This window comes from Apostichopus japonicus, chromosome 10, assembly GCF_037975245.1.
Source record: "Apostichopus japonicus isolate 1M-3 chromosome 10, ASM3797524v1, whole genome shotgun sequence".
NCBI classification, from domain to species: Eukaryota; Metazoa; Echinodermata; class Holothuroidea; order Aspidochirotida; family Stichopodidae; genus Apostichopus; species Apostichopus japonicus.
Window position 1 is genome coordinate 5,694,543 of NC_092570.1, and position 13,167 is coordinate 5,707,709.

Sequence of the window (13,167 nt, forward strand, 5' to 3'; positions counted from 1 at the left end):
TTATACGACCCTACAGAAATACATATACGCACCGATCCATTTAATCGTCATGGGCTGGTTTTCATATAAAATGGGCGCCGATTATCGGGCTTGATTTACAGCTTTTAGTATACATCTGAGTCAAGTTAGGGGAGGAAGTTCTTGCAAATGAGCTGTAGTTTTATGGCCACTTCCGAAAGTCATTTCACTATGGATCGATAAATGGCCTAATTAAGCTTATTTGGTTTTTTATGACTTCGTAAGTGTCTGCCATAAAATTAATGAGAGAAACTAATCAATACGTTCCATCCGAACTAATTTATCTCCATATATAGCTGTAGACGAGGATCTTTGTCTATACACATAAATGATGATTGTGTTTGTACTGTTTGGAGTTCGACGAAAGCAAGGCGAAGCAAGCAGTATCCGTGGCGAAGGTCAGATGTTGCCGGTTTTCGGCATTTTTTTTAAAGGTTTCAAAGGTTAGTATATACGTCTGTTTTTCAACCACGTTTGACCATAGACTGTCGCTTGCATGGAATAGTGTAGAAGGAGAAAATGGCGCAATGATGACGTATTTAAACAGCTTTCTGTGATTGGTCAAAGAATGCAGAACGATACTCGATGACAAAATGTGACATAATTAACACTGCTGAATGAGACTGGTTGTCAAGTCAAGTTCGTTCTTAATTTTTGTTTTCAAACTTAACGAGTATTGTTCAAAAATAAGATTTTAATCTTTAAAACAATACACTGTCCTCAACCTATTCATCAATTGACGTTTATAATCAGGGGTAAGAGAGTGAATGGGGAGGGTAGAGGTGGCGTGCGGGGGGGGGGGATGGTGCTCGTGTCTATACCACTGTTTTTTGTCATATAAGGAAACCATAATGCCCATTGCAGAGTGAGAAGACACATGACCGACATAGGTCGCAACCAGTCTTTTGACGACCAAGCTTCCACAAAATGAATTACAAAATACGAAATAATTAATTAGTTAAAATTGCATCCATACGATAGGTGACCAGTGGCATGTTGGATTAGCAATTTCATAAATTGAACACGACCAATTGTGATAACAAATCTTGCTCACTGTTTTTGGAAAGAGGCGGAACTTTTATAAAAGGTAGGTCATTTTATTTAGGCCATCGTAAAGTAGGTTATATATACTTTGACTTGATTGTATGAGATGTAAACATATACTTACTTCCTCGCAGATTTCAACTTATGATGTCATCATTGAGATATCGAAGTTTTGAAATTGACTTTTATTTCCAAATTCCAAACATAAATATTATAAAACGAGATAGTAAAGGAGGAGGACCGAAGAGGTAGAATGTTTTAACAGTCCTCAGTTTTTTGTAAGAAGGAGGATGGTGGAGGGTGGGGGAGAGAGAAAAGAAGAGGACTGGAAGGACAAAGAACGAGGAAAACAGATTACAATACTAAAACACAGAAAAATACATTTACTTCGCATTTAAATGGAAAGATGGAATTTCGCCGTCTAAGTTATTTCAGATGCTGGCACAAGTGTTTGTGTGTAGCGTTGATGACGCAATTTTTTTCAAATTTTATACCAAAGCACGAGTACAACATTAAAGTACAATTTCCCTGGTATGAGCACGATACAGGGGAACAAGGTTCTAAGCGCGTGTGCGAGTACGAAATGTTGCATTAGTTGTTACACTATACTATTGAAAATGCCCGACTACAGATTCATGTCTGGCCAACAGGATACATTCAGCTATTTATCATATGGACAGACAGATACGATATAAACAATTCGGTCAGTCAGTCAAGTCGTCTGGTAACTTCATTTTATAGCATTAGCATAAATGGGATAACACCACCTCTGATCAAAAGTGCCATTTAATGTTTAGGTTCATCTTAAAGAGGTAGTACTCCTCGTTTGATTACCACGATTTATAGACAATTTGATAACCGATCTCTTACATAAGACTTATGTTATGTGACTTCATATTGGTAAAGTGGCAGGGAATCGGGTTGAATGTATAGAAGTTATAGCTCTCAAAACAGATTATGATCTGATTTTTCTAACGCAGATGCCTATAGCTTAAAATTCAATGCCAGTAAACTGTGTAAGTGCCAATGGTATACGTGATATGTTTAATAATACAAACATATGGCTATCTATATCAGAACTTCAGAACGGATATAAAACATTTAGGTCCAACAGGGCGTTATATACAAGATAGCTGCCCAGCTCATGCCTGAAAGACTTCTATAACAAGATAAATATATTGTAACCTATATATTGATAAGCATACCGGTGCCTATATGCTGATAAGCATACCGGTGCCTATATGCTGATAAGCATACCGGTGCCTATATGTTGATAAGCATACAGGTGCATGTTGATAAGCATACAGGTGCCTTTATCTTGATAAGTATACCGTTGCCTATATTTGATAAGCATACAGGTGCCTATATCTTGATAAGCATACCGGTGCCTATATGTTGATAAGCATACAGGTGCCTTTATGTTGATAAGCATACAAGTGCCTATATGTTGATGAGCATACAGGTGCCTATAAGTTGATAAGCATACAGGTGCCTTTATGTTGATAAGCATACAGGTTCCTATATCTTGATAAGCATACCGGTGCCTATATGTTGATAAGGGTACCGATTATATTTGTTATCAGACTTGTAGCGAGTCCGTTCTCGTAATCTAGGGTATATACCTGTACTTAACTGTTTAGTACGTACTTGTCCTTGTGGAGTTTGAACTCACCCTTGTGGCATTTCGAATAATGGTATAGGTGCTAGTATTATACAAGAAGGCAGTCCATGGCGGTACAGATCATCACCTTCATCACTTTACTCTTGGCATGCTAATTTTGCTAAAAAGTTGGCCATTTGTTTTCACGGTTGGCTGAACTTTACGAACATTCGGACTATAGGCAAATGACGTAATTACATGTTTCTGATAGTCTCAATAAATGTATCGTCAGTTAGATGCAACGCTGTGTAATAAGTTGTAATACAAATATATAACAGCTGTAAATTTTGAAATATACCGATTTTGGACACTTGGTCAATGACGTTAACTGATCACGTGGATAATAAATCTACTGAATATTCATAGTTACTCATCTAACGTGGATGAAACTTGGCGGGAAAACTGAACAACATCTTTATGTCAGTTGATACAACACACGGACTTATGGTCTAAGAGGAGTTTGTGACACACTTTTTCGCACAATTTTGGCCAATTTGACCTTTGACCTCAATTGACCTTCGACCTTAAACACCTAAATCTGCACTATTTTAAAATTCGTCTTATAATTCTCTACATATCGTGTGGTTGACTATAAGAAAATGGCTAAAAACCAACTTTTAGGTTTTAGTACTTTTGACCTTAGACCTATGACGTCATCATTCACGCAGGCACAATATTACATGATCGGGCACCTATCCACCAACTTTGAACTTGATCCGCCTTACGGTTAAGGAGGAGTTAGCGACACACTTTTTTGCACAATTTTGGCCAATTTGACCTACGACCTACAATGACCTTTGACCCCGACCCAAAACACCTAAATCTGTCCTATTCGTCTCATCATTTTCTACATATCGTGTGGTTAATGCGTTTTTCCTACATGGTGACAAGTAGAAAATGGCTACTTGTACCCGTACTTTTGCCCATTCCAAGGAGCAACTCAACTTGTACCCGAATTTGCACCCATTCCAAGGGAAATTCTACTTACACCCGTACTTGTACCCATTCCAAGGGGGGGGGGGGACTCCATTTGTACCCGTACTAACACCCATTCCAAGGGGGAACTCTACTTGTACCCATTCCAATAGGGAACTCTACTTGTACCCATTCCAGAAGGAACTCTACTTGTACCCGAACTTACACCCATTCCAAGGGGGAACTCTACTTGTATACCCATTCCAATGGGGAACTCTACTTGTACCCGAACTTACACCCATTTCAAGAGGGAACTCTACTTGCACCCATTCCAAGGGGAACTCTACTTGTACCCGTACTTACACTCATTCCAAGGGGGAACTCTACTTGTACCCAAACTTGTACCCATTCCAGAAGGAACTCTACTTGTATACCCGAACTTACACCCATTCCAAGGGGGAACTCTACTTGTATACCCATTCCAATGGGGAACTCTACTTGTACCCGAACTTACACCCATTTCAAGAGGGAACTCTACTTGCACCCATTCCAAGGGGAACTCTACTTGTACCCGTACTTACACTCATTCCAAGGGGGAACTCTACTTGTACCCGAACTTGTACCCATTCCAAGAAGGAACTCTACTTGTACCCGTACTTACACTCATTCCAAGAAGGAACTCTACTTGTACCCGTACTTGTACCCATTTCATAGGTCATATTTGTACTCTTGCTCGTACTCAAGTCTGATGATTTATCATACTTTATTGGGAAGTCAATCACTAGTTAATTGTATCTGTACAAGTCGAAAAGAAGAAATACTTCACGCATGCGTATCTGCAGGTGAATATTATATAGTTACTATATTGTGTCAGGTGACCGGAAATGGAATATATGTTCCCTATATAGTCATTGAACATCATCAGCGGAACGTAAACAGTTGATTTAAGTCACTGTAGTTGCTTATAATACTATCTCTATCTGATCGGCTGTAAAGAAATAAATAATCGTTGAAAAATTTTAATATAACTAATTTATTGACCTTACAGCTTCCTAAATCGTGCAACTTTAAGCTGTCTGTAGATCAAATAAAAAGTCTAAGGTTGAAATAGGTGGATGTGATTTATGTTTGTCCATTTCGAAGTGAAATCTGTCTTCGTTAATGTTTAAACCATGTTAGAGTGCGTTTGATGGCTATAATGGGGTTGGGCCTCAACTACAGACGGTTTTAATTATTCAGCAGTCATTAAGTGGTATACTCGGCAGTAGAGAGGTTACAAATGTTGTGACGGGTGCTAGAGATGGGAAAGTATATAACACAAGCAGGATATCTGTTTTAGCAAGCTTTGATGAATGGGGTTCTAAGAAGGGTGAGTTGAACATTACGAGAAACGTTGAAGATCTGTTAAACTTAAGCAACCAAGTGGATAAGGGTTTATGTAACGATTAAACAGAACAAAGCTTAAGGCAAGTCACTACTTTATCATACAAAGCAAATAGTAAAAAAAAAACAATTAAATATTAAATAAATAAAAAACATAATGAAAGAGAAAAACGAAGAGAGAGAAAAGGGATAAAATGAACAAAATTTAAAGGTACTAAATAAATAATTCACAAAAAAATCAGCAATAATTTCACTTGTTCGACTACAAAACTTGAAAGAGCCGAGTTTTTCATTGACCTCAATTGTCTATAAAATTTTGCATCTTTCTAAAAAAAAAGAAACTTCTTTCAATTGAGATTTTAATGTTCAGTATAGTGTTTCCTTGGCAAGATCTCACGTAATGATCTCTGTGTTAGATGAAATAGTCCAGCCACTAATATCGATCAGCCGCAGATGTTGGAAAGGTCACCCCACCCCCCCCCCCCACCGAAAGAAAAATAAATAAATTAAAGAGTCTAAGAATATGGATCGAGAGCAGTGCACGTTTTTATTTAACGGTCTGCAACATATCAAAACTACTTGTGCGAATAAAGTTACCTTATAATTTAAAATTTGAAAGGGAAAAAATACCTCATACAGCTTCCTTTTTTTTTAAATTCAAACCAAATTAGCAGCTTATTTGCTCTACAATTGAAGGGAAATGTTGATATTCCTGGAAATCTAATTTAATACAGCGACGTTTAAATATACAGTATTACGTCATACATTAATAGACACACACACAACACACACGTACATGTTTTCACATGTTAGCCATCTTGATATTTTATATCCTTTTCCATCAATAAACGACGTTGCTATGGAGATATGTAGTGATATGTGATAAGGAAACAATGACCTCTCTGTACATACAACATTCCGCACGTCCATGGTTTGGTAATTACAAACCCAATGTAATGTATTTACATTCTCAATTAGGATAAACATGGAACGTTTGATTGCCTATGGCATTCATTGGTAATGATGGAAACATAACGAGAAAAAAGTTTTAATAGTGTATTCAAAAGTCTGAGCTTTTCTCTCAAAGAAATATGTAACACATCCTTTTGTGTGTAAAACGAAGCACGTTGAATCAATTCCAGTCTTCGTGGCTTCTTTCGTTGTTAAAAGATAAAGAAGTTGAAATTTATTCATCTTATGTGGACGAGTTATAGGCAACGAGCAATAAGCTGTGACGTCATATACATGAACTGCAAAATAACAACAATTGCTTCCGTGTTAGAAAGTGGTATAAAAATGCAACCTGAGATGCTACGAGTGTTTTTGAATGGTCTACGAAATATAAAACTGAATTGTTTTTTATATCAAATATTAAAGTTAAATTTTGTGCCTAAAGTCACCTCTTAACTAAATTTTCTTCCTTTCAAACTTTCTGTAATATCTCATATTTTTAAAGATATGCAATTATATCCCCGCACACATGCACGAGGAAAAGAATAAACTGACGAAACATCATTTTCACACTATTCAGGACCATAACACCAGGGTGTGTGTGAGCAGGGGGGAGGGTGGGGAGAAGGGGAAAGGGGGCACATGAACCAGTCTTCCTCCAAATGGCTTTATTACACCATAGCAACATTTAAACTTGTACTACAGAAATGTAGTTTAAGGAAATGATAACACCATTTTGCATCTAAGCCCTCCCGTAATCATTACCCGAGTAACAGTATCCCTTTCAACCGCCTCCTCTTTGATCCCTCCCAGGCACAGACATCAGCCAACGTTTATGTCCCCAACCAACCAGCCCCCCCCCCCCCCCCAACATAGAAAGTCTATTTTTTGCTACGAAATCCCAAATTTGTTAATAATGACTTCCACGTTTCAACTGGCATAACAGTTAATATCACAAGTAGTGTATTTGGCCATACGTTTTATACCTTTAGAAAAGTGTATGCGGATAAGATAGTATAACACAACCAGAAATTACACCCTCTGAAAATTAGCCAAATGACAATTTTTTAAGCAATAAATCACTTCATCTTTTTTTCTTCTGCTTGAGAATGATTGTCTCTTTTCAAAGAGTAGTCTATAAAAAACGACAAAATTTGGCAATGAAATGTTAATACCAGATGTGTTTAATTTCCAGAGGTGTGATACATTTGGATGCCTGGAGGCCTAAGGTTTCACTGAGAGAAACTTCTGAAATGATAAGCCATCTCACATCTATACGAGACAATTCAAGATCTGTTTTCCTCGAGATGCTGTCGTTGAGTTTCACAAGGTTGAAGGTCAGGGCTTGTCGGAGCCTTTCCGTTTCTATGTTTCTTCAATGAACAATCAAACGGTTTATTCCGAAGGGTGTTTCGAGACGGGGGGGGGGGGGGGGGGAGGATAAATATACGGTTAGGTAACTAAACTAGATATAAAACAAGAAGTAATTGGAAGTTACACGCAGAAAAAGTAATATAGAATATTGTCTCGTCGTGCGGTAATCCTAAACGATGTTTTAAAATTATTATTTATTATTATTCATTTAAAATAAAATACAACTTGAAGATGGAGAGGAAGAAGGAATCTTGGATAACACATACAGTCGCCCTTTTTATAACGTTGGGAATACAGAACAGTAATCAGGGGGGGGGGGGCAGAGGGGGTTACTGTCAGGGTTTGGAGTTAATTAGGGTCCCGTAGAAGTATGAAGAACTTCCATATGGACCGGATCTTGTTCACGTCGCCAATGGCCGTAACCATATAATGCTACAAGCAGTGCCCTCTATATGATCCTTCTACATACACTAACAGACAAAGCCCGTCCCATCATCGTAAAAAAAAATTAAAAAAAACGTACTTTATTGGACTGAGAATGTTACAGTCATTTAGGTAATTGCGCCCTACCTCCATATAAGAAACTAATGTGTATAGCAAGTATAGTGTGAAGGATATATAATATTAATAAAGATCAACACACCAGAAAAAAATCCACTTTCACGACCGGTTTCGTCCTTTTGAGACTCATTATGCGAAGGTAGGAATCGAAATCCCGGACCATTGTGTCACACTGTACAATGATAACACTTGGGTAATTCGCCCCCATTGATAGTTATACAAAGCCCGTTTATACGCATTCCCACCAGCAGAATCACCGTGGTCGGACTTCGGTCCTTCAGCCCAAAGCGTTATATACCCTTCTTTTCAGTAAACTCTCCGATAGAAGGAAGTAGAGGGCGCTATGTGAGCTACTTTACTGAAACGTTGTCGCATAGACATACTCAGTTGCAGAAGCTACTTTCGATAATTTTGATACCGTCATTCGGTAATTTAAATCACAGCATTTCATTTCAATATAATGCAGCTAGTCAAATCTTATTTGGAAAGTAAAAGGTCTAGTTTTGAATTGTTGCTTATTTGTTCATTGTATAGATGTGTTTAGTGTTAATATGTTACGTGTCCGAGTGACTAAATGTTCAGAGTCGGAATGACGCTATTCCTTACTCGATATAAAGTTCACATTTACTTTCAGTAAGTCCATACTGCATCATAATTTCAAAGACTGACAATTCACTCTTTGAGAGTGCTGCAGGATGACCGCTCTCTAATTGATTGGAAATCACTCTTTGATAAGAGTGACTCATTTCCATTAAGCTCTAACATAAAGTGAATGCTTTCTATCTATGGAGCTATAAATTGATCAATAAATATCTATTGATAAATCTATATATATGATTAATTATCTATGTATGATCCATATATAGATCATATAGATATCTATAGATCTATAAATTAGGACATATATCGGAAAAACAGAGATATGATTTTATTTCTTTGGCATACCAATCATACTGTTCACACTATCAGCTTTTAAAGCACTTCAGACTTTTGAAAGTACGGAATGCAACTACGTAAAAATGTAAACATGTCGTAAATTCTGAGAGAAAGATTAAACTACGCTCAACCAAAGCGAGCAGGTAATATATCAAACAGTTGCGTAAACTGTAGAAGTTTACTTAATATATATATATATATATATATATATATATATATATATATATATATAGATATATATAGATATATATATATTTATATATATGTTTATATATATGTTTATATATATATATTATATATATATATATATATATATATATATTAATTTATATATATATATATTATATTTATATGTATATGAAATATAATCTGTGCAACCGCCATACAGAGTCCTATCAATGTTTGATTATTAAATAGCCATATGGCGACCCTTATTTTGAAGGTAAAAAAATTCGCAATGACGGCAGGATACTAAGAAAACAACAACCATATCCACTTGAGCAATTCCATTTGTAAATTGAGTCACACTACTTCATTTCATTTTCTTTGATAATTGCCAACTTTCGACTCCAAATGCGTAATAGCCTATTGAACCACACAAGCCAATTTCAACTTCTTTTTATGGTTGTCAAGTTTCGACTCGAAAAGCCGCGAAATCGACCCCTTTTCGAGCCCCCTCTGAGTCGATATCGACCACCTTTGAGACCCCTCCATGGTAACACTATCAGTAGAGATATAAATATAATCCGCAATAATAGTCATGTAATATCGGCGGCGGTTTAAGTGTGACATTTTCACCGCCACTGACATTCCAGGCTACAGTTGGCCTTTAAGATTTTTGTTTCCGCTTCCGAGTCGTGAGACCTGATTCCTTTTTACCGGCAAACATGCGACACTGATCATAGTTGATTATTATAGACTGCGAGTCTTTTGTTTTTAATATTCCTCGGTCGTAGCCTGTAGAGAGATCCATTAGCATAATTTTCACCTAAATTACCTTCCCGGGCTCTATTCTTTGTCTTTGCTAATCTTACCACGACGATCATAGTCGAGAAAGTAATTACCTAGCACCTAAACTGGTGTCCAGAAATGTATCTTTGGAAAATGCTATAAAATGCCAGATTGGTTGTATATATATATTTTTTTAACCAAAAAGAGTCTACATACCCATGATATTTTTTTCTCTCTCTCTTTCCGTTTTTGGTTAGGAAATATCAACCATCTTTGCCAAATTACTTTGACATTAAAACAGCTTGAGAATAAAAACCAGTAAGATCAACAACGAATATAGGGTCGAAACGCATTAAGTAGGCAAGAGAGATGATCCTACCTTTGAAAGTACGTATTACCAAAAAAAATTGGCATATGACAGACTCACACACACAATAAGCTGGTCACCACGTATGAGCATATAATATGTACGTTATGGGGGTATGCGACACTCAGCAAGTGTTCATTTAATTATAAAGTGATTGACCAATCACCGTCGCTCTCTGCAATGAAAAACCGCGAAACAGGAAGTGAACGCACGTCTCATTATGCAAAGCCAAATGAGAAGCAGAGAAAAGAGGCAAGAATGAGATGGGGGAGAAATAAGAAAAAAAATAATAATAAAAGCGAAGAGTTAAGATCTTTTATGAAGAATGCAAGTTCGTGTTGCACGACGCGCGACGACAGATAAAGGCAAGGCTTCGCTTTAAATCCTCACAAACCGTTCGCTTGCGCTATCGACAATACTTCGGGCAGCTGCCGTATACTCTTCAGGCTGGGCTCGTATATTGTACGGATTTTCTTACGAGAGTGGAAAATATTGTGACTATTTATTGTTCTTCATCTTGTTGTTTGTTGTTGATGTTGATGTTTTTAATCCTCGAGATATCAGCAAAGCCTTAATATCAGTTGAAATTATAGTACAACAAAAGCATTACCAGGTGCCTCGATCGGTAAGAGTTATAACACGGAATATATATCTTGTTTTCGGGAATAGCCGAGCGCAACAGCATTTCGGTGAGTTGATAAAATAACAACAGCTGTTAAGTGTCTGCAGGTATATATATTGCAGAAAAATGATTTATAGATATGTAAAGTATGCAGGACAAAGTATTTCACAGGGGCATACATGTTATTACATTCCTCACTGCAATTTTGACACCCCTCCCCCACCCCCCAGATCCTGCTAACTCCATTACACTTGTGTAGCTATATCAAACTGAGAAACTGTTCGGGAATATAAGTTTACTTATTTTATAGGCCTTTCTATACGAAGTTAATCTTAGGTTTAATGATTTAATAAGTCGGGTTTGACTGAGCTGGTAAAGAGTCGGTCACCCCTTAACCCCTCCCCTTCACCCCTCCCCCTTCACATTCTCACAGTAAACTGTATTAACACAGCTTTAAGATCCGTTATTTGTACTAAATGCATGCTAGCGCAATGTGAAAGTGAGATAAACGCCACCTCAACATTGCACAGTATATCTATAGTATACATGAGTGTGGATATAGTCTAGATTACCATAACCAGGGTAGCCTTTTATTCGATAATAATACAAGCAAATAGTGATTTTGATCTTATGTATCGAATAGATCTGCTATAGTTGATAGTTAACGTTTTCAAATGGCTATAGCCACTACATTAACTATAGTAACATCGTAATAAACGTACAAACTGGCATTCATGTTTTTTTAACAAAATTTGTGCCCATTTTCTCTGCACGTCTTCTCATCGTAGAAGAATAATCTATCATACAGGCGACTGACTGGATAGAAAGCGGGTAGGGGGAAGGATTGTGTGCTTTGTATATATATATATATATATATATATATATATATATATATATATATATATATATATATATATATATATATATATATATATATATATATATTATATATATATATAAGGTACATATAGTGACAATAACAGCTTTAGTATAGGCTAAGCTCAGCACATCTGCTATTGAAGCGTGTTAGGCCAGCATTTTTGGCTGTTGCTGGTATTGAAAAGTAAAAAGTTTTCACAATACGTTTCATGTATGACATCACTATATATATATATTTATTTATTTATTTATATATATATATATATATATATATATATATAAATATATAGTATATAGTATATATATATATATATATATATATATATATATCTATATCTATATCTATATCTATATCTATATATATATATATATATATATATATATATATATATATATATATATATATATATATATATACTACGTTGCTACTTCTGAAATTAGTTTTAAATAATTAAGTAAGTGATCTGTGACGTCATTGTCATATCATACAACGGCTTTGTACCTTTTTATATTTTATTTCTAATAGAAATGTGAAAACATTATACATGTTAACGTGCTTATTAAAGCATTCAACATTCAAGGTAGATTCCATTTACGTTTTTGGACGAACATTATGTTCACACTGTGAATAAATCATTCGTTATCTTAACGAAACACAAAGACGTTTCAGCACAATTTCAAGGCTGACGGGAAACCCTCTACTGTTGCCAAATCGCAATGCTTCAAAAAGAAAATAACTTTTAAGAAGGAATTAAGTATAGAAATGGAAACAATTTTTACCTATTGAGGAACAAACATTGCAAGAATTTATTTTGAAACAGTCAATGGTTGTCACCTCTTCAAAGGAGCAAGGACGGGGAGAGGGAGGGGGGAAGGGGAGGCTAACTTGTCTAATGATATATATATATATATATATATATATATATATATATATATATATATATATATTACGCATGCTTTAAACAATGAATACATGATTTTATAGCCGTTCCTTCATAAGGTATCGGCATGATTATGTACTTTACTCTAGGTTTTTTTTGGTGGGGAGGGGGAGGAGGGAGCTTGGGGGGGGGGGGGGGTATGCGGTAGCGCAAAGTGCAAGAAGTAGGTTAATAACTGTTCCTTATATACAGGCGCGGATCTAGCTGGGGTGTGGAGGTATACACCCTTCTTTTCATGCCCAAACATTTAAAAGTTAAAAGTTACTTATTAACTTGCGCGTATAGACCCTATTATTGTAGTTCTAATTTATAGCATAAAGATTGACCCAGAATGCACCATTCCACATCTACAATTCGATTTTGTTCTCCGTGGGAGGTCCTCCTCCTACAAGGGAGGCGGCTTCAACTTAACCACGTCCCACTCATTTTCAAAATCCTGGATCCGGCCCTGGTATAAAATACTGAAATGTATTGTACGACCTTTTTTGACGTTTCCAAGCGGGTTGTATGCCTATTCATTGCCTCGCCAGTGATAGACTGTGTCAACTTAAGACGTAAATTCCTT

At 36.3% G+C, this 13,167-nt stretch overlaps 1 protein-coding gene across 1 annotated transcript in view; it reads left to right on the plus strand.

Annotated features, from left to right (window-relative positions):
• Positions 1-10,425: 10,425 nt before the first annotated feature.
• Positions 10,426-13,167, plus strand: part of LOC139975161 (uncharacterized) — a 50,120-nt gene continuing 47,378 nt past the window's right edge. Inside the window, exon 1 of the mRNA XM_071982821.1 lies at positions 10,426-10,849. The gene's annotated coding sequence lies outside the window, so the exon portion shown is untranslated. The remainder of the gene's footprint in view (positions 10,850-13,167) is intronic.